Genomic DNA, 25,008 nt, shown 5'->3' with positions numbered 1-25,008 from the left:
AAAGGCAGCAATTTCATGGAGTGCCCAGGAGAACAAACCCAACGCTCCTGCTGAAACAGCATCCTTTTAATCTGCCCAGCCAATCAAATGCTTTGCCAGGCAAGAGCTGAACCCTCTTTCTAAAAACACTTGGCAGCTGCCAGGAAAGGTCTTGGTGGGCACCAGGCTGCCCATGGGCACCGTTGGGGGCCCCTGACCTCTGGAATAGCAGGATAGTTGTTGCTTTAGAAAAAACACCAAATTGGTACAATTCAGGAAGAGTTCAGGAATGCAATCAACATGTCAATGGAAGAAGATATTGGATTTCTATCCTGCCCTATACGCTGAGTGGTCAATCTCCTTTACCTCCCCCCCACACACACAACAGACACCCTGTGAGGTGGGTGGGGCTGAGAGAGCTCTCACAGCAGCTGCCCTTTCAAGGACAGAGGGGCTCACAATCTCCTTCATCTTCCTCCCGCACAATAGACACCCTGTGAGGTGGGTGGGGCTGAGAGAGCTCATACAGCAGCTGCCCTTTCAAGGACAGCTCTGCGAGAGCTCTGGCTGACCCAAGGCCATTCCAGCAGCTGCAAGTGGAGAAGTGGGGAATCAAACCTGGTTCTCCCAGATAAGAGTCCGCGCACTTCACCCCTGCACCAAACTGGCAAGGACATTTGCAGTCCTAATCTAGGGGTGGAGGGAGAAGGGAATGACCTTGCTCCCCCTTGGGTGACTCGACAGCTGTGGGGCAGGGCTGGGCTGCTTCTCTGGGCATCACATGACCCCTGCTCTGCAATCCTCCAATTGCCTGAAGGCCGATCCGTGTCTTTTCTCCTCCAGAGATGAGGCTCACTGAGGACAGAACATTCTGGCTTGAGAAGCAGTGATTGAATCCTATGCAGAGTTACTCCCATCTAAACCCATCGGCCACGGCTGGCCTGCCTTCCCTCCTTGCAGTCAGGGTTCATGGATGGTGGCTCAGTGGTAGAGCACCTGCTTGGTAAGCAAGAAGGTCCCAGGTTCAATTCCTGGCATCTCCAAAAAAAGGTCCAGGCAAATAGGCGTGAAAAGCCTCAGCTTGAGACCCTGGAGAGCCGCTGCCAGTCTGAGTAGACAAGACTGACTTGGATGCACCCAGGGTCTGATTCAGTAGAAGGCAGCTTCAGATGTTCATATGTTCATGTTCACACAGCCAAAGTTTGGGCCTTGACTGTCCGCCAGGAAAGAGAGACTCCATCATGGAAATTGCTGAGTGAAACTAGCAGGGGTTTCTCCTTTGCTTTCCAAGTGGTCTCACTTTCTCCCATAGTCCAGGCACAGGCTGCTGTGACTTTCTGGTGCTCCTGATTGATGGGGTGGTGCATTTGACACATTATAATCAACGCAACTCTCCTTGCGACACCTTAGATCCTCTCCAATTTCAAGAAGGCAATTCCTTATTCTTCAACAACAGCATTTTTTCCTGACACGTTCTGGCTCACTGTTCAATTTAGAAGCAACGAGGCTTTTACAAGCCAGGCCAAGGGCAAGTTCACACTTGTGGGCCTGTTACTTCAGGACTGCCACATCAAATGGAACTTCTCTGTGCTCAGCAGCCCCCCCCCGATAGACCTCCCCCCTCCTCAGACGGAGCCTTTCTGTCCTCTGCGATCGTGTCTTGTGGAGGGCTTCCCAGTTCTCCAGGCATTTTGCAGCAAGTGAGCAAGGAAAGAAATACAGAACTTGGTTGTGGGGCTGTCAAGACCCCGGGCTGGGTGGGGGCTCTCCCCCCCTGGAGTTTCCCAACCTGCCAGCCCACACTGGGCACAAGTGAGTGATGGTGAAGTGAAATAAGGTATATTATTGATTTTGAAGAGTGAAGCAATATATTGGTATGGAATTCTAGCTTGGATAAAGCAGCAATGCAAAACAGGAAGTTCAGACCGGTTATGCCTGTAAGCTGATGGTATTTGGAAAATATGTATGAATTACCTGAGCATACAGAGAGCTAATCCGGAATTACTATGAATGTTGTTTGAACTTTATGATAACAGTAAAAGAAATTAATTTTTCTATTCTTGGAAGTCAGTATCTTTATTGGAAATTGGGAAGTATTCATAGAATCATAGAGTTGGAAGGGACCTCTAGGGTCTTCTACTCCAACCCCCCGCACAATGCAGGAAACTCACAAACACCTCCCCCTACATTCACAGGATCTTCATTGCTGTCAGATGGCCATCTAGCTCTGTTGAAAAACCTCCAAGGAAGGAGAGCCTACCACCTCCCGAGGAAGCCTGTTCCACTGAGGAACCACTCTAAACTCACAAACCCCTCCCCCTAAATTCACAGGATCTTCATTGCTGTCAGATGGCCATCTAGCCTCTGTTTAAAAACCTCCAAGGAAGGAGAGCCCACTGCCTCCCAAGGAGGAAGCCTGTTCCACTGAGGAACCACTCTCATGGCCAGGAAGTTCTTCCTAATGTTGAGCTGGAAACTCTTCTGATTTAATTTCAACCCACTGGTTCTGGGCCTACCTTCTGGGGCCACAGAAAACTATTCCACACCATCCTCTATATGACAGCCCTTCAAGTATTTGAAGATGGTGATCCTATCACCTCTCAGCCGCCTCCTCTCCAGGCTAAACATCCCCAGCTCCTTCAACCTTTCCTCACAGGACTTGGTCTCCAGACCCCTCTCCATCTTTGTTGCCCTCCTCTGGACCCGTTCCAGCTTGTCTATATCCTTCTTAAATTGTGGTTCCAAAAACTGAACACAAGACTCCAGGTGAGGTCTTCCCAGAGCAGAATAAATGATCAGTAAATAAGGGGCATTCTGTACACGGAGCTTTTGCTTTTTTTCAAGCCCACATTGGACCAGCAGCAGGAACCTCCCCCAACATTGCTGGCAGGATGACATCATGTTGCGTGCCAGCCGCTCTAGGCATTTCTGAGAAAACTCTATGGTTTCCCGGGATGCTCTAGCAATTTGGGAGGGAAAACTCTACGGAGGTTGTGGGGGACTTGACAACCCTACTTGGTCGTGTGAAAGAAAATGAGATGCTGAACAGGTTCTGAAGCTCATCCCTAAGATTACTTATTTATCATCAATATCTTCAGCACTTTCCAGAGTGTAAAAAGACAGCCATCCCCACCCCGCCCCCAGTCAGAGATGAAACAACTGGAGTCAAGGGAGAAAATTAGAGGAGAAGGAGGTAGAGATAAACCTGGCATGTAAAAGCCTAATAGCTTTTAAATTGAATAGAGACACAGAATATGCCTCCATTCTAGTTAAATATCCCCCCGGCTACCATATCAGGCATTGTTTCTGCCGCAAAAGGCACATTTTTAGGAGGAAAAGAATCCACCGAGACTTGCTCCTTGGTTGTCTCTGTGTGATCATGTAACTCACCATCTGCTAATGGTTGCTGAGCATACAGGAACTGCGATGGAAGCTTGTTGGGTGATCTCAGGCCAGTAGCCTAACGTACTGACCTTCTAGAGAGCCAGTTTGGCATAGTGGTTGAGTGTGTGGACTCTAATCTGGGAGAACTGGGTTTGATTCCCCACTCCTCCTGCACATGCAGCTGCTGGGTGACCTTGAGTTTGTCAGAGTTCTCTCAGAGGTGTTCTCTCAAGAGCAGTTCTCTCAGAGTTCTCTCAGCCCCACCTGCCTCCTAGAGTATCTGTTGTGGGGAGAGGAAGGGAAAGGATATTGTAAGATGCTCTGAGACTGTAAAGTACTGAGTGACGAGACGTGTTGAAGGCAACATGCTTTATTAGCGAGTACATCACAAGGCAAGGCAACGTGGGCCGGGTCCTGATTATATACATATCCCGGAACAACCCCCAGTCTGGCCAGGTCCAATCCTGGCCAGTTAAACTTCCTGCCACAGATCTTGATTGGCAGAGCGTATTTGTGGAGCTACATCCGGGGACCAGTGGACTTCCACTGGTCACCTCTGTAGGGTCCGCTGTGTTGTAATTTCGGGACTGAAATGCAAGACACAACAGAGACTCTGAGTAAAGGACAGGGTATACATCCAATCTCCTCCTCCTCCTCTTCTTCTTCTTCTTCTTCTTCTTCTTCTTCTTCTTCTTCTTCTTCTTCTTCTTCTTCTTCTTCTTCTTCTTCTTCTTCCCAAACCCTGCCCCAGGCTCCACCTCCAACCTCCCTGGGAGTAAGCAGCATTCAGTAACCCTGAGCAAAATTCTGGGATGACCTACTTAGGTCTCCTCTCTTAGCCTGCCTTGGCGGGGAGGGCGGGATATAAATTAAATGTTATTATTATTATTATTAGTCATTTTGCTATAGTGAGGAGCAGCATGCTAAGACAAGAGAGGAGACTTGGAAATTTCACACAACAGTACCATGTTTTGTTCATTCATATTCATTTTCCCAATGGGATGGCATATACTTCCTTTCTTTTTGGAATTCAGACGACCAATATGTAGGACTGATTTCATGTGAGCAATGCTCCAAGCTGGGGAGAATTTAATTTCACTAAAGATAGTCTCTTTCTTCTTCTTCTTCTTCTCCTTCTCCTTCGCCTTCTCCTTCTCCTTCTCCTTTTTCTCCTTCTCCTTTTCCTCCTCCTCCTCCTCATCATCATTTTTTCTTTTCTTTTCTTTTCTTTTCTTTATTTCTTTCTTTTTTGCTGAGAAAATGTAGGTTTTACCACTCTGGAGACCTGTTGAAGTTGACCCGTGAAGGAAAAACCATGCAGTACAATAAAAAAAAAAACGGCAGTCCCGTATGGCACAGAGTGGTAAAGCTGCAGTACTGTAATCCAAACTCACCGCTCACGACCTGAGTTCGATCCTGGTGGAAGCTGGGTTCAGGTAGCCAGCTCAAGGTTCACTCAGCCTTCCATCCTTCTGAGGTCGAAAAGCGGGAAAGTGTAGAGGACTGGGGAAGGCAGTGGCAAACCACCTTGTAAAAAGTCTGCCGTGAAAACGTCGTGATGCGACGTCACCCCAGAGTTGGAAACGACTGGTGCTTGCACAGGGGACGACCTTCAGCTTTTTAAATTATTATTTTTACAAGAAACAATGCAATACAATAGTAAAGCCAGAACAAAAGGCATTAGAAATAATAAACAGGCTGTCCAAAAACAGAGGTGGTGGAAGGTACATTCAAATTGCAGCTGATTTCGGGCAAAGCCCCTCCCCCTGGGTTTCAAGGCAAGAGACACGGAGAGGTGGTGTGCCACTGTCTGTTGATGGACTCCCTTGGCGATCTGCCACCCAAGAACTAGCCAGGACTGGCTCTGCTTAGCTCCCAAGATCTGAGAAGATCCTGGATGGCCCAGGGCAGGGCATAAGAACCCCAAGCAACCCAAAATTAAAACAGTTATTGGACAAAAACTTGGGTAGAAAGAAATGTTTTAGGCTCCTGCCTGAAAGACAGGTAGGCCCCAGGTGAGCCTCAAAAGGTAGGCATTCCAAAGGGGTCCCCACTGAAAGAGCCTCATCTCCGGTCCTGACCTGTTTCCCCCCTCCCCCCATAGTCACTCAGTGTCTTTCTTTGAGAACAAAACTTCAAACCGTACTTTCCAGCAGTTCAGATAACCACCTGCGTCTCAAGGACAAGTGGGAAGGGAGGCCGTGACTCACCTGTGAGTCCAGTTGCACATTCCAGTTGAGTCTAAGATTAAAGATAAAGGTAGTCCCCTGTGCAAGCACCAAGTTGTTACAGACCCATGGGGTGACGGCGCATCATGATGTTTTCATGGCAGATTTTTGACGGGGTGGGTTGCCGTTGTCTTCCCCAGTCATCTACACTTTCCCCCCAGCAAGCTGGGAACTCATTTTACCGACCTCGGAAAGATGGAAGGCTGAGTCAACTTTGAGCCAACTACCTGAACCCAGCTTCCGCCGGGATCAAACTCAGGTCATGAGCAGACAGCTTGGACTGCAGTGCTGCAGCTTTACCACTCTGCGCCACGGGGCTCTTACGGCTCTAAGATTACATGGGCTAAAAAATGAGCAAAGTAAAGCAATTTGGCAAATGCATTATAAAAGAAAATGTGAAAGACACAGGGCTTTTTTGGTAGAAAAAGCCCAGCAGGAACTCATTTGCATATTAGGCCACACCCCCGAACATCACCACATTCCACACAGGACTTTTTGTAGAGAAAGCCCAGCAGGAACTCATTTGCATATTAGGCCTCGCCTCCTGACACCAAGCCATCCAGAACTGCGTTCCTGTGTGTTCCTGCTAAAAAAAATCCATATTTAACCATCACAGTATTAGCAATTAACATAGAAGAAGAACATAGATTTATACACAGATTCTCTCTGAATCAGAGTCTCAGAGCAGCTCACAAGCTCCATTACCTTTTTCCCCCACAACAGACACCCTGTGAGGCACGTGGGGCTGAGAGAGCTCTCCCAGAAGCTGCCCTTTCAAGGACAAGAAAAGTGAAAGAGATAATAAAAAAGCAACACTGGGTGCGGTCACACGTACCGTTAGTGGCGACACAGCTCCGTCTCGCTGACGGATTAAATGTGTTCATCCAGACATCCACATCTGGCAATCGAGTGTCATCCAGGGTCATTCCGACTTGCTGCGGATCAGTGCCCCATTAATTTGACAGTGCAGAAAGTCCGGCCCTTTTTCAAAAAAGCGGCACAAGATCGGCTATTTCCTGTTTGGACAGCTCATGCGCGATACTGCCCTTGGGATGTTTACCGCCCCTCCCACCTTTTTTTTTTTTTTTTTTTTTTAAAGCCCCAGCAGACATGCGCATTGCCAGATCATCCGGGAATCTGAGGTGAGGCTTCTGCTTCTCCAATCAACACAGGATCGGGGGGGGGGGGGGGGGACGTTCTCCCACTCTTCAGAACAAGAAAAAAATCCTTTTTTTCAATGTGGAGGATTTCCAGATATCATTGTCACTGCCAATTTCTAGGAAAGTAATTCCTGGCAGTTCCTTGGTTTGAATCGGCAACGTTAATTCCGGAAACTTCCCCCCCTTCCCCCTGCCTCTGAAGCAACGTTTGATTTCCCACCTCCAAACAGTTGGGCGCATGTTCAATGGACCCCCCCCCCCCATCCCAGAAATCACCACCTGATCACGCATGCGCCAAGAAAAGAGCGTGATAGTTTTGGATGTCTGAACGCTCAACAACAGAATGAGTCGCATTCTTGGATGCTCATCTGAACGGCCCTGCATCGAATCAATATTCAGCGGTTCAAATTTGAGCGCTACACACCCACTTTTAATGTGATGTGTGACCACACCCACTGTGATGTCAGCTGCCACCAGCCAGGGCTGGAAGTCTAGCAGGAGCTCCTTTACATATTAGGCCACACCCCCTGATGTAGCCAATCCTCCAAGAGCTTACAAGACCCCCCCACACACCTCTAGCCCTTTCCATTGCAGATATATAAGGGGAAAGGCATATCTTCCGATGGAAAGAGCTAGCAACTTTTTTAAAAGTGAAAGCTGGTAATTTGGAGACCCTGATACACCTGGGCCCCTGGAATGCTGTCTTTCCCATCCCATCCCTTGGGGGGGGGGGGTTTCTTCAGGTCCTCTTGCTTCAAGCTCTTTAGGGGGTTATAGGGAAGCACATTGCTTTGTGCCAGGAATTAGATGGGCACTCCGTGCAATTCTTTTTAAACAGTCCACTAGAATTCACTGTCACATGCATGCCCCATAATATTTCTTTTCTATGAATGGGCATAGGTTTGGACAGTGTCTAGAGGCTTCACACATCTTTGGGCTTGCAGTTTGCAGGGAAGCAAGTGTGACCCGCAACCTCTTCCAATCTCCACGTACAAACCTCAGGTGGTTTTGGTTCTTCACCATTTGAAATGAAAAGCCCTTGCCTTTTATCAACAGATAAGAACATCCGTATCTGATTGATTATTATATCTAAACGGCTAAGAAAAATGTTTTTTGATTACGCTTTATGTAGGTGCCTGAAGTGGTTACTTAACAATTTTTAAAAATCTGGCACTTGAATTCCCTAAGAAAATTTGAGGATCGCTTGGGCGAATGTGACCCATTGGCTCCCTCTTGTGGCAGAAATATTTAATGACAAGAAAAAGTGGAAATTGGGATCTGCATTCAGAGCTCTGACGCTGGGGAACTTCCCCCAAGCAATGGGACTGTAACACCTTTCACCAGGTGCAATTAAAATGTCAGGAGAAATTATCATTTCCCGAGCACTCTCCTTTGGGATACATATTAAGAAAAGGGGGATGGGGAAGAAGGAGGAAGGAAGAAGACGCCCCACAGTCTGCAGTGAGGAGCCATCTTAACAGGCAGCGATGGGATGTGATTCAGACTCACTTAGACCTTCTGGGTCAAAGCCTGGGGGCACCATGAGGCTGTGTGGCACCACCGGGAGGTTTGTAATGTAATGTAATGTAAAATTTTATTTATATCCCGCCCTCCCCCGCCGAAGCAGGCTCAGGGCGGTTTGGGGTGGGGAATGGGGCAGCATCACACCAGAGTTTTTACCGTCACTTTGGGCCTCCAAAATCAACACCACTGTGTATATAAGCGATAAAGAATTTATAAACCTAAAGAGTTTTTTCTTATTTTCCAAAGAGACCTTATACACAGTACAGACAATTTCTTCCAAAAGGGGGTGGATTCCACAACACAAATTTCTCACCAATTTTATCATCACTGCTCCATACAATTTTTATAGAGAAGTTCCTTGTTGAAACTTTCTTGCAGAGCATAAGTTCATAGTCCTTCTCATTGTTGTGGCAAATCCAAATCCCCTAAAGTAACATCTCCAAAGGCTCACGTTCCTGTCGACTTTATGTGTCATCAAAGAATTCAGGTTTTCACGGCTGGTAACATCATTAGGGTTTGTAGAATCTTTCGGGATCAAGTGCCGTGTTCTACTGGAGAAAGTTTTACAAATAGCAGCTCTCCAGCAGCCCTGGCCCCACTCAATGCACAGCAGCCAAGAAGGTCTGAGCGCCTGCTCCGGCTGCAACGCTACTGAGGATGTTCTCCGCAGCTGAGAACGAAACGTCTGGAAGGAAAACTTTCTCCAGCAGAACACGGCACTTGATCCCGAAAGATTCTACAAACCCTAATTTATGTGTCATGTTTCGCAGAGATGCTTGATCGCAGAGCCATCCTGCAGATTCAATCTTTTGACGTCAAAACTAAGACTTCTAACATTCACAAAAGGCACAAGCTCATGAACCATAAAGACTGGCCCTTTCCTCCAGAAGCGGCACACATTCGGGTTATTCCTGTTTGGACAGCTCGTGCGGGATATTGCCCCTTGAGATGTTTGGTGCCTGCCTTCTGCCCCAGCAGACATGCGCAGCAGCACGGTCCCACTACTCCGAAGAACAGAGAGAGAAAAATCTTTTTTCTATGTGGAGGATTTCCAGATATAATTGCCACTGCTCATTTCCAGGAAAGTAGTCCCCTTGTTTGAATTGGCAACCCTAAACCAGTCGGAGGAGTTCACAGAAACAAGCTAAGGAAATCCCCAGTAAATAATACATTCAAGTCTTCACAATTTTTTTACCATGTAGTAGTATATAGTATATACTTTAGCCACCCAATGAGAAGGGAGCACTCCCTGGAGAAGACCCTCATGCCGGGAAAGACAGAAGGCAAAAGAAGGGGACGGCAAAAGAGGAGATGGCTGGACAGCGTTACTGATGGAACCAACACAAATTTCAGCAGACTTCGGAGGATGGTAGAAGACAGGAGGGCCTGGCATGACTTTGTCCATTGGGTCACAAAGAGTCGGACTCAGCTGTGTGACTGAACAACAAAGTATATAGTCCAATATCAGACACCTCGCATGCAATATCAAAATACACAGTAAGCAATGAAAAACATTCAGTAAGCAATGAAAACAGAAACCAGTGGTGGGGAGGGAAACGGTAAGCAATGGAAAACATTCAGTCTTTAATATTAGCACCCCCTCTGTCACTTTGTTATAGCGGCCCCATGGCACAGAGTGGTAAAGCAGCAGTACTGCAGTACTGAGGTCTGAACTCTCTGCTCACGACCTGAGTTCGATTCTGGCGGAAGCTGGATTCAGGTAGCTGGTCCAAGGTTGACTCAGCCTTCCATCCTTCCGAGGTCGGTCAAATGAGTCTCCAGCTTGCTGGGGGGAAAGCGTAGATGACTGGGGAAGGCAAGGGCAAACCGCCCCGTAAAAAGTCTGCCATGAAAACGTTGTGAAAGCAATATCACCCCAGAGTCGGAAACGACTGGTGCTTGCACAGGGGACTTTTCCTTTTTCCTTGTCACTTTGTGGCTTTGTTGTACTTCTCTGTCATTTTCGTTCTGAGTGTAGATTGAATCATTTTATTTGATTTGCTCATGCTATTATTAAATCAATGTTTCCATTATACTAATGTATGACTCCAAGTCATAAATAACCAGCAACAAGCATTTTAATTAGCTGAGCGCTATATGCAGTTGGTGTCTTTGCAAGGACTCACTTTTATCCAATCTTTTCAGTTAAATCGGATGGAATGTTGATACATTTCTATAATACATGTGTTAAATTAAAGCCAGAAATGTTGCATAGGGACTGATCCTATTGCTAACATAATTATAACCAGGGCTTTTTTGGGTAGCAGGAACTCCTGTACATATTAGGCCATACACTGCTGATGTAGCCAATCCTCCTGGAGCTTACAGGGCTCTAATTACAGGGCCTACTGTAAGCTCATGGAGGATTGGCTACATCAGGGAAGTGCGGCCTAATATGCAAAGGAGTTCCTGCTACAAAAAAGCCCTGAGCATTACTGTTATCTTCAGTGGCATTAGAGACAGGTGGACTTCCCAGCTTTCAAATCAGAAAGGATTTTTGATTATGACAACAGAGAATTGCCACAGCCCACTGGGTTTAGCTTAGGTAGCGACCAACTAAGGGCCATTCCTTCCCTCCCCAAACATCCTATGCGAGGGTGTCAGATGGCCATCTAGCCTCTGTTGAAAAGCCTCCAAGGTTTTTGTCTAAGTACAGGGCTTTTTTGTAGAGAAAGCTCAGCAGGAATTCATTTGCATATTAGGCTAAACCCCCTGACATCACCATTGTTCCACGCAGGGCTTTTTTGTAGCAAAAGCCCAGCAGGAAACATTTGCATATTAGGCCACACCCCCTGACACCACCATTGTTCCACACAGGGCTTTTTAAAAGAAAAAGTCCAGCAGGAACTCATTTGCATTTCAGGCCACACCCCCTGATGCCAAGGCTGCTGGAACTGTGTTCCTGCTCAAAAAAAGCCCTGTCTAAGCACATTCCAGGCTTCAGAAGGGATCCACAGCCTGGTGCTAGCACTCTCCCTGGCAGCCACCAAGCTCTTCTTTTTCTTTCAAGAAAGTGGGGGGTGGCTCTGGATTGGCCATTGGAGGTCTGATGGGCTGTGCTGATTAAAATAACATTTCCGTGGCAGCTGCCACCACAGTGTTGGGCCTATTCTCGCACTCACTCCTCTTTCCCAGTGCATCTTTTAAAAAATTGCCCTTCTTCTCCCTTGGAATTGCAGTTCATCTCCTCCAGACTACAGAGATGAGTGCCCCCCTGGAAAAAATGGATGCTTTGGAGGGGGGGCTCTCTGGCACTGTGCCCCACTGAGGTTCCCGGCCTCCCCAGCCTCCACCCCCAATTGCCAGGAGTTTCTCAGCCTCGGTGGCAACCCTTCCACACCCCACACCCCACTTCTTCCTTTCTGCCACATCAGTTTTGTACTTGAAACCTCTAAAGCACTCTCTAACCTGTTGAGGACTGGGATATAATTCAGAATCTCTCCAGCTTTGAGTGAATCCTAGAAACTATTTGCAGCCTGTTTCTTACTGACTTGAAGGATGGGGAACGGATGGTGCTGAAAGTCGCTGATCACAAGCCCCAAGTGACTGGGCGGCTGAGGTTTCTCAAACGAAGCAAGGTGCAGAGAAAGGGGATGGAGAGACATTTTTTGCCTCCTCCCAAAATACTAGAACTGGGAACGTGAAGTGGTTGGGAAAGGGAGTCAGGACAGACCAATGAAAATAATTCGGTATTCGATGATGGATTAAAATCTGGAATTCACAGCCACAAGATGTAGTAATGTGAGCACGGGTATAGACAGCATTAAAAGGAGGAATAGTCAGATTCATGGAGGAGAAGTCTATCACCACTAGTAGCCCTGGTGACTGAGGGAAACCTCCACATTCAAAGGGACTAATCCTCTGAATTGCAGAGCTGGGAGGCCACATATGATGTTGGTGATGATGATATTGGATTTATATCCCACCCTATACTCTGAATCATTCTCAGAGTGGTCACAATCTCCTTTACCTTCCCCTCCACACACACACACACACAACAGACACCCTGTGAGGTGGGTGGGGCTGAGAGAGCTCTTACAGCAGCTGTCCTTTCAAGGACAACTCCTACGAGCTGTGGCTGACCCATTCCAGCAGCTGATAGGGAAAGGTCTTGGTCTCTCTGCCCTGTTGTCCCACCAGATTAATTGGTTGGCCACCGTGTGAGACAGGATATTAGACTAGGTGGATTATTGGTCTAATCCAGCAGGGCTCTTCTGATGTTCTTAGAGATAGATTCATGGAGGATAAGTCTATCAGTGGCTACTAGCCCTGGTGACTGAGGGAAACCTCCACATCCAGAGGCACTAATCCACTGAATCCAGGAGCAAGATCAGGGGAAGCCTTGGCGTCTCTGCCCTGTTGTTGGCCCTCCAGAGGAACTAGTTGGCCCCTGTGTGAGAAAGGAGGCTGGACTAGATGGACCCTCACTGGTCTGTTCCAGCAGGGCTCTTCTGATGCTCTTCTCAGGGGAAGGCCTCGGCCTCTCTGCCCTCTTGTTGTCCCTCCAGAGGAACTAGTTGGCCCCTGTGTGAGAAAGGAGGCTGGACTAGATGGACCCTCACTGGTCTGTTCCAGCAGGTCTCTTCTGATGCTCTTCTCAGGGGAAGGCCTCGGCCTCTCTGCCCTCTTGTTGTCCCTCCAGAGGAACTAGTTGGCCCCTGTGTGAGACAGGAGGCTGGACTAGATGGACCCTCACTGGTCTGTTCCAGCAGGGCTCTTCTGATGTTCTTCTCAGGGGAAGGCCTCGGCCTCTCTGCCCTGTTGTTGTCCCTCCAGAGGAACTGATTGGCCCCTGTGGGAGACAGGAGGCTGGACTAGATGGACCCTCACTGGTCTGTTCCAGCAGGGCTCTTCTGATGCTCTTCTCAGGGGAAGGCCTCGGCCTCTCTGCCCTCTTGTTGTCCCTCCAGAGGAACTAGTTGGCCCCTGTGTGAGACAGGAGGCTGGACTAGATGGACCCTCACTGGTCTGTTCCAGCAGGGCTCTTCTGATGTTCTTCTCAGGGGAAGGCCTCGGCCTCTCTGCCCTGTTGTTGTCCCTCCAGAGGAAATGATTGGCCCCTGTGGGAGACAGGAGGCTGGACTAGATGGACCCTCACTGGTCTGTTCCAGCAGGGCTCTTCTGATGCTCTTCTCAGGGGAAGGCCTCGGCCTCTCTGCCCTCTTGTTGTCCCTCCAGAGGAACTAGTTGGCCCCTGTGTGAGACAGGAGGCTGGACTAGATGGACCCTCACTGGTCTGATCCAGCAGGGCTCTTCTGATGTTCTTCTCAGGGGAAGGCCTCGGCCTCTCTGCCCTGTTGTTGGCCCTCCAGAGGAACTGATTGGCCTCTGTGTGAGACAGGAGGCTGGGCTAGATGGACCCTCCCTGGTCTGACCCAGCAGGGCTCTCCTGATGTTCTTCTCAGGGGAAGGCCTCAGCCTCTCTGCCCTGTTGTTGGCCCTCCAGAGGAACTGGTTGGCCACTGTGTGAGACAAGAGGCTGGACTAGATGGACCCTCACTGGTCTGTTCCAGCAGGGCTGTTCTGATGCTCTTCTCAGGGGAAGGCCTCGGCCTCTCTGCCCTGTTGCTGGCCCTCCAGAGGAACTGGTTGGCCACTGTGTGAGACAGGAGGTTGGACTAGATGAACCCTCACTGGTCTGATCCACAGGGCTCTTCTGGGGTTCTTATGAAGGCCTCGGCCTCTCTGCCCTGTTGTTGGCCCTCCAGAGGAACTGAGTGGCCACTGCGTGAGACAGGAGGCTGGACTAGATGGACCCTCACTGGTCTGATCCAGCAGGGCTGTTCTGATGTTCTTCTCAGGTGAAGGCCTCAGCCTCTCTGCCCTGTTGTTGTCCCTCCAGAGGAACTAGTTGGCCCCTGTGTGAGAAAGGAGGCTGGACTGGATGGACCCTCACTGGTCTGTTCCAGCAGGGCTGTGTGAGAAAATGACCCCTCTTTTCCCTAATATCATAGCCACAAACATGGTTGCCAGGGCGCCTGGAGAAGTGAGCTTGCATCCGCCTGGCCAGTGAATGCGAGTAAAGCTATCCAGGAACTATGTAGAACTCAAGTGTACCAACCGCCAAGTATATAAGTGCTTGAGACAGGCACTGAGTGTCTGCAGACGCACATGGACGTTTCCCCGCTACCGCGTGGAGTCCGCCATGGCGAGGAGGAGGCTACGCCGCCACGGAGCTGTCCAGGCGAACGGTGTTGAAGCGCTAAGCATGGAAGCCACTGTGTCTCGCTAACACCACATGTAGCCATCTTCCTGCCTGGTTGGGCTTCATTCCTCCTTAGTGGGAACCTCACGTACACACCTTGAGTCATTCCTAGCCCGCAAGCAACCTATCTATCTTATGAATGGATTAATAGCTCAACTGTTGATCCTGATTGCTAAGTAATATCCTGAACAGCAGTCCTCACCCAGGAGATGATGAGAAAGAGGAAGGATCTCTCCTGCTACCTCCAAGCCCTTTTGTCTACACCGGAATACCTAGGTCCATATCTGATTCCCTATTGTCACCTTCCCAGATAATCCCATCTCATCCCAAAAACCCAACCATTTCCATACTGATATCACTGGAGCCGCCCCAGGCCCTGTCGCAACTTGGAAGTTTCCAGGATGCCCAGGATGAAGGTGATGTTCATTGGTCGAAGCATACACCCAATCAGGTGTCGCCATGGACTCGGCATTGGTCCAGCCGATGTCCAGCCTTCCTGGTCATCAGCGGAACCTCCCATTACCACTCCCAGTCACCTCCCATCCCCTCAGGACTGAGGTGACTCTATATAACCTGTGGACTAGCTACCCACAGGTGTGCTCTCTATTCAGCAACCCCCTTATCCCGCTGTATAGATCCATCCCCGATTCCTGATCAGTTTCGGGTCCATCCCCCATTCCCTCATTCGTCGCCATCGGAGTCTTCCTTGGAGTCTGCGAGAGGTAGTATGTCCATCCTTTTATGTACCCCTATCGATCTCTCTATGTTTCTTTAGACCTGTGTGAATGTGTGATTGTTTTTGTACCTTGTGTGAAAGAACTATTATTTCAAATAAATTACAATTGATTTTATTAAATTAGAGTCCAATTTATTGAGCATCACTCTCTGAATGGTTGAGCCTGGTATACATAGATAAAAAAGATTCCTATTGGGCCAGCTGTCTCTCAATCTAATTCCCCAAGTTCTTTTTGAGAGCAGTTACCCTAACAGCTGTTCTGATGCTCTTCTCAGGGGAAGGCCTCGGCCTCTCTGCCCTGTTGTTGTCCCTCCAGAGGAAGTGGTTGGCCACTGTGTGAGGCAGGAGGCTGGACTAGATGGACCCTCACTGGTCTGATCCAGCAGGGCTCTTCTGATGTTCTTCTCAGGGGAAGGCCTCAGCCTCTCTGCCCTGTTGTTATTCCTCCGGAGGAACTGGTTGGTCACTGTGTGAGATGGGAGGCTGGACTAGATGGACCCTCACTGGTCTGATCCAGCAGGGCTCTTCTGATGCTTTTCTCAGAGGAAGGCCTCAGCCTCCATGCCCTGTGTTGTTCCTCCAAAGGAACTGGTTGGCCATTGTGTGAAACAGGATGCTGGACTAGATGGACCCTCACTGGTTTGATCCTGCAGGGCTCTTCTGATGTACTTTTCTATGGTATTCTGCCATTCAGAAAATATTCTATAATCTGTCAGTTAATAAGTCACAGGAAATGCAATACGGAACATAAGGTGTTTAATTCAGTAAACGAGATTTCTTTGTGCTGCGATATGTTCTAGTTTCCTCAGGAAGAGTCAAAGGAAGTTTATGGAGCTCTTCACTGAACTGGAAGAGATAGGGTAGATGATCATATGTCAACCGTCTGGTGACAGGACTTCTCCTTTTTAATTAGCTGCATTGTACTCTAATGGGGAGAAGGCGTGTGAATAATGGCGCATCAAGGGAACACCACTCCATGCACCACCAGCATTGCAGAAAGGAATTATTGGCCTAATGAGGTGTGGAATGATCTATTCCGTTGGAAGGGGAGTTAGCAGCACTCCGCATTCCACTCTGTCACGGCTGATGCTGCTTCCTCAGGAGAGTCTGGAAAGGTAACGGAGAAGAGGTGGACTCCCTTGTATTGCTTGTCCTGTAGCTGCTGGGGAAACTTCTCTTGGGTTTCATCAGTAACCTGAAAAGCTGGGTGTGGGTCTGAGGGGCTTTGGGTAAGAATTCAGTGCCAGACACTGAGAGCCAGTTTGGTGTAGTGGTTAAGTGTGTGTGTGGATCCTTATCTGGGAGAACCGGGTTTGATTCCCCACTCCTCCACTTACACCTATTGGAATGGCCTTGGGTCAGCCATAGCTCTGGCAGAGGTTGTCCTTGCAAGGGCAGCTGCTGTGAGAGTCCTCTCAGCCTTACCTATCTCACAGGGTGTCTGTTGTGGGGGAGGAAGATAAAAGAGATTGTGAACCCTTTGCTGAGAGAGCCAGTTTGGTGTAGTGGTGAAGTGTGCGGACTCTTATGTGGGAGAACCGGGTTTGATACCCCACTCCTCCACTTGCAGCTGCTGGTATGGCCTTGGGTCAGCCATAGCTCTCATAGGAGTTGTCCTTGAAAGAGCAGCTTCTGGGAAATCTCTCTCAGCCCCACCCACCTCACAGGGTGTCTGTTGTGGGGGAGAAAGGTAAAGGAGATTGTGAGCTGCTCTGAAACGCTGAAATTTGGAGTGGAAGGTAAGATATAAATCCAATATCATCATCATCTTCTTCTTCTTCTCTATCGGCCACTGGGCACCGCTCCCATAATTTCCTGATTTGTGGGCAACAAATGAGACAAAGCCAGATTCTCTTGAACTCCTTTTGGTTCCATCAAAGCTAATCTTCTTGCTATCAAATGGGTCGGTTCTGTCGGGGCCAAATGGGTTTCCTCTGGGTGCCTCTCCCAATGGGAACTTAGAGACCCCTCCCAGCATCACCAGAGGGGTCTTAGAGGCAGGAGAGACAGCCTATGGCTCTGAGATCCTTTCTGTAATCCTCTACCGTTTCTGTAACCTTCAACCTCTGTAACCTTCTGCAATTCTGCTGGAAGCTCTTCTTTGCTCTTCGTGGTGGAGTCATTCAGTGCTCCTTTTTCTTCTTCAGCGGCTTGCTTAATTTTCAGGAGACCCAGGGCCGACCCTGACACTACACAAGCTAGGCAACTGCCTAGGGTGTCAGCCTTCTGCGGGTGCTGAATTGGGAACCCCCCCCCCCCATGTGATTTGGTGACGTTATCAGTGTAGGAGGGGGGAGTGCCTTAAGTTAGCCTGGCCTAGGATGCCGGACAGTCTAGGCCTGGCCCTGAGGAGACCTCTTCCACCTGATTTTCTTGGTAAGTAAAGATGATCAACTTCCCTTCTTGGGAGTTTTGTGACCTATTGCTTCTAATTCTGCTTGTTTCCAATCAATAGTGCCAACTGTGTATCTTCATACTGGGATTGCCCATGTGTTAAATTGCCTTTACTGTATTTCCTCCATTGCATTTTCTTTGCAATATGTTTTTAACTCCTTAGTAATACTCCTTGCTTCTATTTTTCTTAACAAGGGGGTAGGTTTGAAGTTGCCAGCTTCCAGAATTCCAAGGTATTTGCAGTTTTCTTCAGAGCTCACTTCTTCTTCTTCTTATCATCACCATAACATCATCTTCTCATTACTGGATTTGTGGAAGAGGGGCAGGTGTGCCCCACGGCAGGGCAAGGGCTGCGAGAGTGCTGGTGCTGACACCCGGGGTGGGGGCTGGGTGGGAGAGGCCTGGAGATAGGAGGGAGACAAGAAGGTGGTCAGGAAGGTCCTCGTGAGGAGAGCCTGGCCCAACGTGGGCTCCAGGGAGAGAGGCTGCATAAAGGCCTCAGCACTCCTTCACAGGGAAGGCTGAGAGGGCCAGAGGGGTTCCAGGCTGTAAGGTTGCCAAGTCCCCCAAAGCCTGGTAGAAGAAAAAGATGAAGATATTGGATTTATATCCAACATGGCTTCTCTTATGTTCTTATGTTTGTAGAGAAAGCTCAGCAGGGACTCATTTGCATATGAGGCCACACCCCCTGACATCATCATTGTTCCACACAGGGCTTTTTTGTAGAGAAAGCTCAGCAAAGATTAATTTGCATATGAGGCCACACCCCCTGATGCCAAGCCAGCCAGAGCTGCGTTCCTGTACGTTTCTGCTGGGGGAAAAAAGCACTGGTCTTTATTATTCCGTTTATGTGCCTTTTAATCTTCCCAAAAGCACCGAGACTTAGTGGAAACGAAAGTTACCTAACAGCCGTGTGATGAACATAAGAAGATAAGAGAAGCCATGTTGGATCAAGCCAATGGCCCATACAGTCCAACACAGTGGTAAAAAAACCAAACCCAAGTGCCGTCTAGAGGTCCACCAGTGGGGCTAGAAGCCCTTCTCCTGTGCCCCCCCAAGCACCAAGAATACAGAGCATCCCTGCCCCAGACAGAGAGCTCCAACAATACGCTGTGTCTATTAGCCACTGATGGACCTCTGCTCCAGATGCTTATCCAATCCCTTCTTGGAGCTGTCTATGCCTGTAGCCGCCACCACCTCCAGGATGGATTCCAGTAACTTTCTTAGTAAGTTCCGGAGCACAGCCCAAGTCAAGAGGAACAGGCCTTTTCCTCTGCATTTGCATCTCTGACTTACCCATCCAGTGCTGAGACAAAGTCTGCAGCAGTAGAGTTGGTAGGGAAAATAATGGATTTCCCCCATTTGCAATAAATGGATCATTAGACGGCCACCCTGTAACTTTTGGAGGAAGCAGACCAGAAAATTGGATTTCCTTGGAATCTTTGCCAACCTTTGCTTAAAAGAAATGCTCCGTGATTACTTAGTGGTGGCAGATTATTTGGTTGTCTCATTACCAGCACCATCGGCGGTGCAAAGGCCCTTGACGCGTTCCTTTGGTGGGCGGCTTTATTTTTAGATTTAATTTCAAATATGAACATCGCTTTTGTCCTTTCAGTCAAATCTGACAGTTTCCTGCCCCAGCTGTGACTCTTGTGTGCCCCGGCCTCCGCCTTGCCTTGGTGACTTTTCTTTATTTTGCGACAGGAACAGAAATCAGTTGGGGTTTTTTTAAAGAATCGTTTATTGTCTTCAGGGTAAGAGATAGCAGGCAAGTTACAAAGAAAGATTAAAAAAAACATTGTTTCACATTGCTGTCTGATTTTATATTTATTTTGGTGTAGTGTTTAAGAGCAATGGACTCTACCCTGGGAGAACCAGGTATGATTCCCCCCTCCTGCACATGCAGCTGCTGGTGTGAGCGTGGATCAGTCACCAGTTCTCTCAGAACTCTCTCAGACCCACCTACTTCACAGGGTAGGGAGGGGGAAGGGAAAGGAGATTGTAATCCATTCTGAGACTGTGGCTGCAATCACACACACACAAAATAATGTACTTTCCATCCACTTTCAATGCATTTTCCATCTGGATTTTGCCAGCACACAGTAAAATCCACTTGGAAAGTGCATTGAAAGTGGATTGAAAGTGCATTATGTAGTGTGTGTGACTGCAGCCTGTGAGTGAAGGGTGGGTGTACAATCCTCCTTCTCCTCCATTTTATCCTCACAACCACCCTGTGAGGTAGGCTAGGCCAAACCACCGAGCAAGCATCCATGGACCTGGAAGAACACGAATTTGGGTATCTCTGTTCCTAGTCTGATACCCTAACCACTATACCTTGCTGCCTCTCAAGCCTTCATAACATCCAGAATGGATTGCTGCTGCAATGTGCGTTGCATGGGCTGCCCTTGAAGCTGGCTTGGAAACTTCGTGGTGCAAACTTAAAACTGTAGCTCCATGTTGGGAAATTCCTGGAAATTTGGGGGTAGAGCCTAGAGATGATGGGTTTGGGGGATGGAGAGGACCTCAGTGGGGTAGAATGTCTGAGAGACCACCCTCAAAGCATCTGTTTGCTCCAGGGGAACTGATCTCTGTAATGTGGAGATGACCTATAATTAATTCGGGGGGACCACCAAATTCCCTCCCCCAAGTGGAGAAGCTAGCTAAACAAAATATTTCTCTTTTCCGGAAGCCTTTGGGGTGGATTCAGTCGGGATGATGCTGTTTTCCATTTTGATTGCTAGCTTCTGAGCTGGATCTCTGGACCCAACCCTATGAATTGCCAATTGTGTATAACAATATGCTTTATGTGAGACTGGCCTTAAAGATATGTCAGATGGTACAATTGGTGAAAGACGGCCACAACTGAAGGAGAGGAAGGCAGCTACTATCTGCGACCCCTCTCTGTCTCCATCTGAACCAAATGGCGAGAGAGATCTTAGATCAGTCCTCTTCCGTTGGAGAGGCAACACTTTATTACAGGGCCTTTTTGGCTGTGGGCCCCCATGCTATGGAATTCCCTTCTAAATGTGGCTTCCTTAATACCACAGGCTGAAGGTTTGTAGAACCAAGGAGGAAGCCCATTTTTAAGGTTCCACAGAGCATTTAAAGATCTTAAGTAACAGCTGCCTGATTCCCCTTTCTAACCTATGTCTTTTGCTTATCCTCCTTCCTCGAGGGTCGGGGACAAAGGGTGGCAATTGGGGGTGAGCTGTCCCAGAGGCACACACTTGATTGTGGGGTGCTGCAGGGAGCAGTTCTCTCCCCATGCTATTCATAAGAACATAAGAGAAGCCATGTTGGATCCGGTCAACGGCCCATCAAGTCCAACACTCTGTGTCACACAGTGGCAAAAAATGTTATATACACACATACACTGTGGCTAATAGCCACTGATGGACCTGTGCTCCATATTTTTATCTAAACCCTTCTTGAAGGTGGCTATACTTGTGGCCGCCACCACCTCCCGTGGCAGTGAATTCCACATGTTAATCACCCTTTGAGTGAAGAAGTACTTCCTTTTATCCGTTTTAACCTGTCTGCTCAGCAATTTCATCGAATGCCCACGAGTTCTTGTATTGTGAGAAAGGGAGAAAAGTACTTCTTTCTCTACTTTCTCCATCCCATGCATTATCTTGTAAACCTCTATCATGTCACCCCGCAGTCGATGTTTCTCCAAGCTAAAGAGTCCCAAGCGTTTCAACCTTTCTTCATAGGGAAAGTGCTCCAGCCCTTTAATCATTCTAGTTGCCCTTCTCTGGACTTTCTCCAATGCTATAATATCCTTTTTGAGGTGCGGTGACCAGAACTGCACACAGTACTCCAAATGAGACCGCACCATCGATTTATACAGGGGCATTATGATACTGGCTGATTTGTTTTCAATTCCCTTCCTAATAATTCCCAGCATGGCGTTGGCCTTTTTTATTGCAAACGCACACTGCCTTGACATTTTCAGTGAGTTATCTACCACGACCCCAAGATCTCTCTCTTGGTCAGTCTCTGCCAGTTCACACCCCATCAACTTGTATTTGTAGCTGGGATTCTTGGCCCCAATGTGCATTACTTTGCACTTGGCCACATTGAACTGCATCTGCCACGTTGACGCCCACTCACCCAGCCTCAACAGATCCCTTTGGAGTTCCTCACAATCCTCTCTGGTTCTCACCACCCTGAACAATTTAGTGTCATCTGGAAACTTGGCCACTTCACTGCTCACTCCCAACTCTAAATCATTTATGAACAAGTTAAAGAGCATGGGACCCAGTACCGAGCCCTGCGGCACCCCACTGCTTACCGTCCTCCACTACGAAGACTGCCCATTTATACTCCATGACTCTCAAGCTTTCTAAGGAGCCTTTGATGAGGAACTTTATCAAAAGCTTTCTGGAAGTCAAGGTAAACAACATCTATTGGGTCTCCTTTGTCCACATGTTTGTTCACCCCCTCCACATGTTTGTTCACCCCCTCGCATGTTTGTTCACCCCCTCACATGTTTGTTCACCCCCTATATTCAATATCTATTCAATATCTATATGCGCCCCCTTGCCCAGATTGCCCGGAGGTATGGGCTTGGGTGTCACCAATATGCAGACGACACCCAGCTTTATCTGCTAATGGATGGCTGGCCTGACTGCGTTCCAGGGAATTTGGACCTGGCATTGCAGGCCATGGCAACTTGGCTTAGGCTGAGTGGGCTGAAGCTGAACCCAATGAAGACAGAGGTCCTTTGCGTGGGTTGCGGCGCCCTGGGGAGGGAAATACCTCTCCCAGTTTTTGACGATGTGCCACTGAAAGCGGCGCACCGGGTCAAGAGCTTGGGAGTTCTACTGGAGCCTTCACTATCAATGGAGGCCCAGATAGCAGCCACTGCTAAGTTGGCATTTTTCCATCTGAAGCGGGCAAAGCAGTTGGCTCCCTTCCTGGAGCGCCAGGACCTAGCAACAGTGATCCATGCAACGGTCACCTCAAGATTGGATTACTGTAATGCCCTCTACATGGGGCTGCCTCTGTGCCGAACCCGGCGGTTGCAGCTGGTGCAGAACGCGGTGGCTAGGCTGACGTTGGGGCTCCCGAAATGGGAGCACATACAGTTGGGGCTATGCGGACTGCACTGGTTGCCAGTTACTTACTGGGTTCGTTACAAAGTGCTGGTTATTACCTTTAAAGCCCTATATGGCTGAGGACCTGCCTACCTGAGGGACCGTCTCTCCCCATACGAACCCCAGAGAGCACTGAGGTCAGCAGGGAAGAACCAGCTGAATATCCCTGGACCAAAGGAGGCCATACTTCAAAACACCCGTACACGGGCCTTCTCCATCGCAGCTCCACACCTATGGAACCAGCTCCCGGAAGAAGCGCGAGCCCTGCGGTGCCTTGACCAGTTCCGCAGGGCCTGCAAGACCACTCTTCTCAGGATGGCCTTTGCTGGCTGAGAGACTGCTGTGGGTGACTTCGCTATTATCATTTATAAATGGAATTAGCACCTGGAAATCTGTTAATTGGAATGTTTTAAAGTTAATGTGATTTTAAACCCTGTATAATTTTATGAAATGTTGTTAGCCGCCCTGAGCCCGCCTCGGTGGGGAGGGCGGGATATAAATAAAATTTTATTATTTATTATAGTTTTATATGTTGCATTCAATACTGTGTTAGTATTTGAATCACAGATTTGATTAGCAACTAGCCTGGGGGTTTGAGAAGACATTTAATAAAATCCCAGGTGCTGATTTGCTAAACCAATTACTCATATTCCATTTCAGAAGCAAGCATCTGTTGGTGAGAGAGAGAGAGAGAGAGAGAGAGAGAGAGAGAGAGAGAGAGAGAGAGAGAGAGAAAGAGACTGATTCTCATATTTCAGTGTATCTGGACAGATGCCTTTTCGATTGGAAGACCAGATGAAGTGAATTGTCACCAAGACAGGAAGCCTCAATATATTTTAAGTGGAACACTGACATCTAGTGTCTGACATCTAGTGTCTGCATTTTTAAAAATGAAGTTGTATAGGAATAAATCTGATACAAAGAAAGAACCAATTGATACAGAGCATAAATATATATATTATACAAACTCAACATTCTCAATCTCAATTTTAAAAAACTCCATTTCCCAAATTTGTCAGACTCTTGACCATGTAATAAACAGGCTAGTTTGCCTAACTGAATACATTCTGATTTTTCTAACCAATCCTCCTCCTTTGGAATTATATTACTCTTCCAATTTTGAGCATGTGTTAGCCTTGCAGGTGTTACAGCATTAAGAACAAATTCACGAATATCCTTATAAAAGTAATTTTAATGTATTCTTTGAAAGGGAACAGCAAATGGGAGACAGAAGGAGGGACAGAAGGGGAGGAGCCTTAAATGAAGCCCCCAGAGAAGGGGTGGCAGCAGAGCAAAAGGGACTGCTTGGAATTGATTCGTCCTTGAACAAAACAAAAGCAAGAGATAAGAACAGACGAGAAGCCCTGTCGGATCAGGCCAATGGCGCATCCACTCCAACACTGTGTCATACAGTGGCCAAAAACCCCAGGTGCCATCAGGAGGTCAATCAGTGGGGCCAGGAGACTAGAAACCCTCCCACTGTGCCCCCCAAGCACCAAGAAGACAGAGCATCACTGCCCCAGACAGAAGAACATAAGAGAAGCTGTGTTGGATCAGGCCAATGGCCCATCTACTCCAACACTCTGTCATACATTGGCCAAAAAACCCAGGTACCATCAGGCGGTCCATCAGTGAGGCCAGGACACTAGAAGCCCTCCCACTGTGCCCCCCAAGCACCAAGAAGACAAAGCATCACTGTCCCAGACATAAGAACAGAAGAGAAACCATGTTGGATCAGGCTAACGGCCCATCCAGTCCAACACTTTGTGTCACGCAGTGGCCAAAACTCAGGGGTCGTCAGGAGAGGTCCAACAGCAGGGCCAGAAATCCAGAACAGTCGTCCCTCTAAGCTGAGTTAGGATGAGCTAGCTCACAGTTTTTTTAGCCTCCAGCCCATAGTTTTGTCTTCACTCTGGAAAGATTTCCCCAGAGCAAGCTAATTGATGCAGCAGCTCACAGTTTTAATGCCAGTTCCTTGTGGGTTTTTTTTTAATGGAATCCAAACACATTTGTGTAGTCTGTATCAAATTAATGAAGCAAATGCTGTTTAAATATTAAATGTCGGGTTAAATAAAAGCTGTAGGAGCAGCTCAAACAATTTAGTGCAGAGCACAATTATAACTTTGCAAATGGATGCCTGTCAGGCGACATCCTGGTTGTGCTTGTTCTTTAGACGATGGCACCGGCTGCTTTATAAACACAGCCTTCCTGATCTCACATATGACACACACTCAAAAGGTGTGCTCCTGAAGGGGGAACCCAACACATTAATTTAAGCTGGTTCGGAATGTGGGGTGTG

Source organism: Heteronotia binoei, chromosome 16, assembly GCF_032191835.1.
Source record: "Heteronotia binoei isolate CCM8104 ecotype False Entrance Well chromosome 16, APGP_CSIRO_Hbin_v1, whole genome shotgun sequence".
Classification (NCBI taxonomy): domain Eukaryota; kingdom Metazoa; phylum Chordata; class Lepidosauria; order Squamata; family Gekkonidae; genus Heteronotia; species Heteronotia binoei.
Note: the sequence above shows the minus strand (reverse complement) of the source record.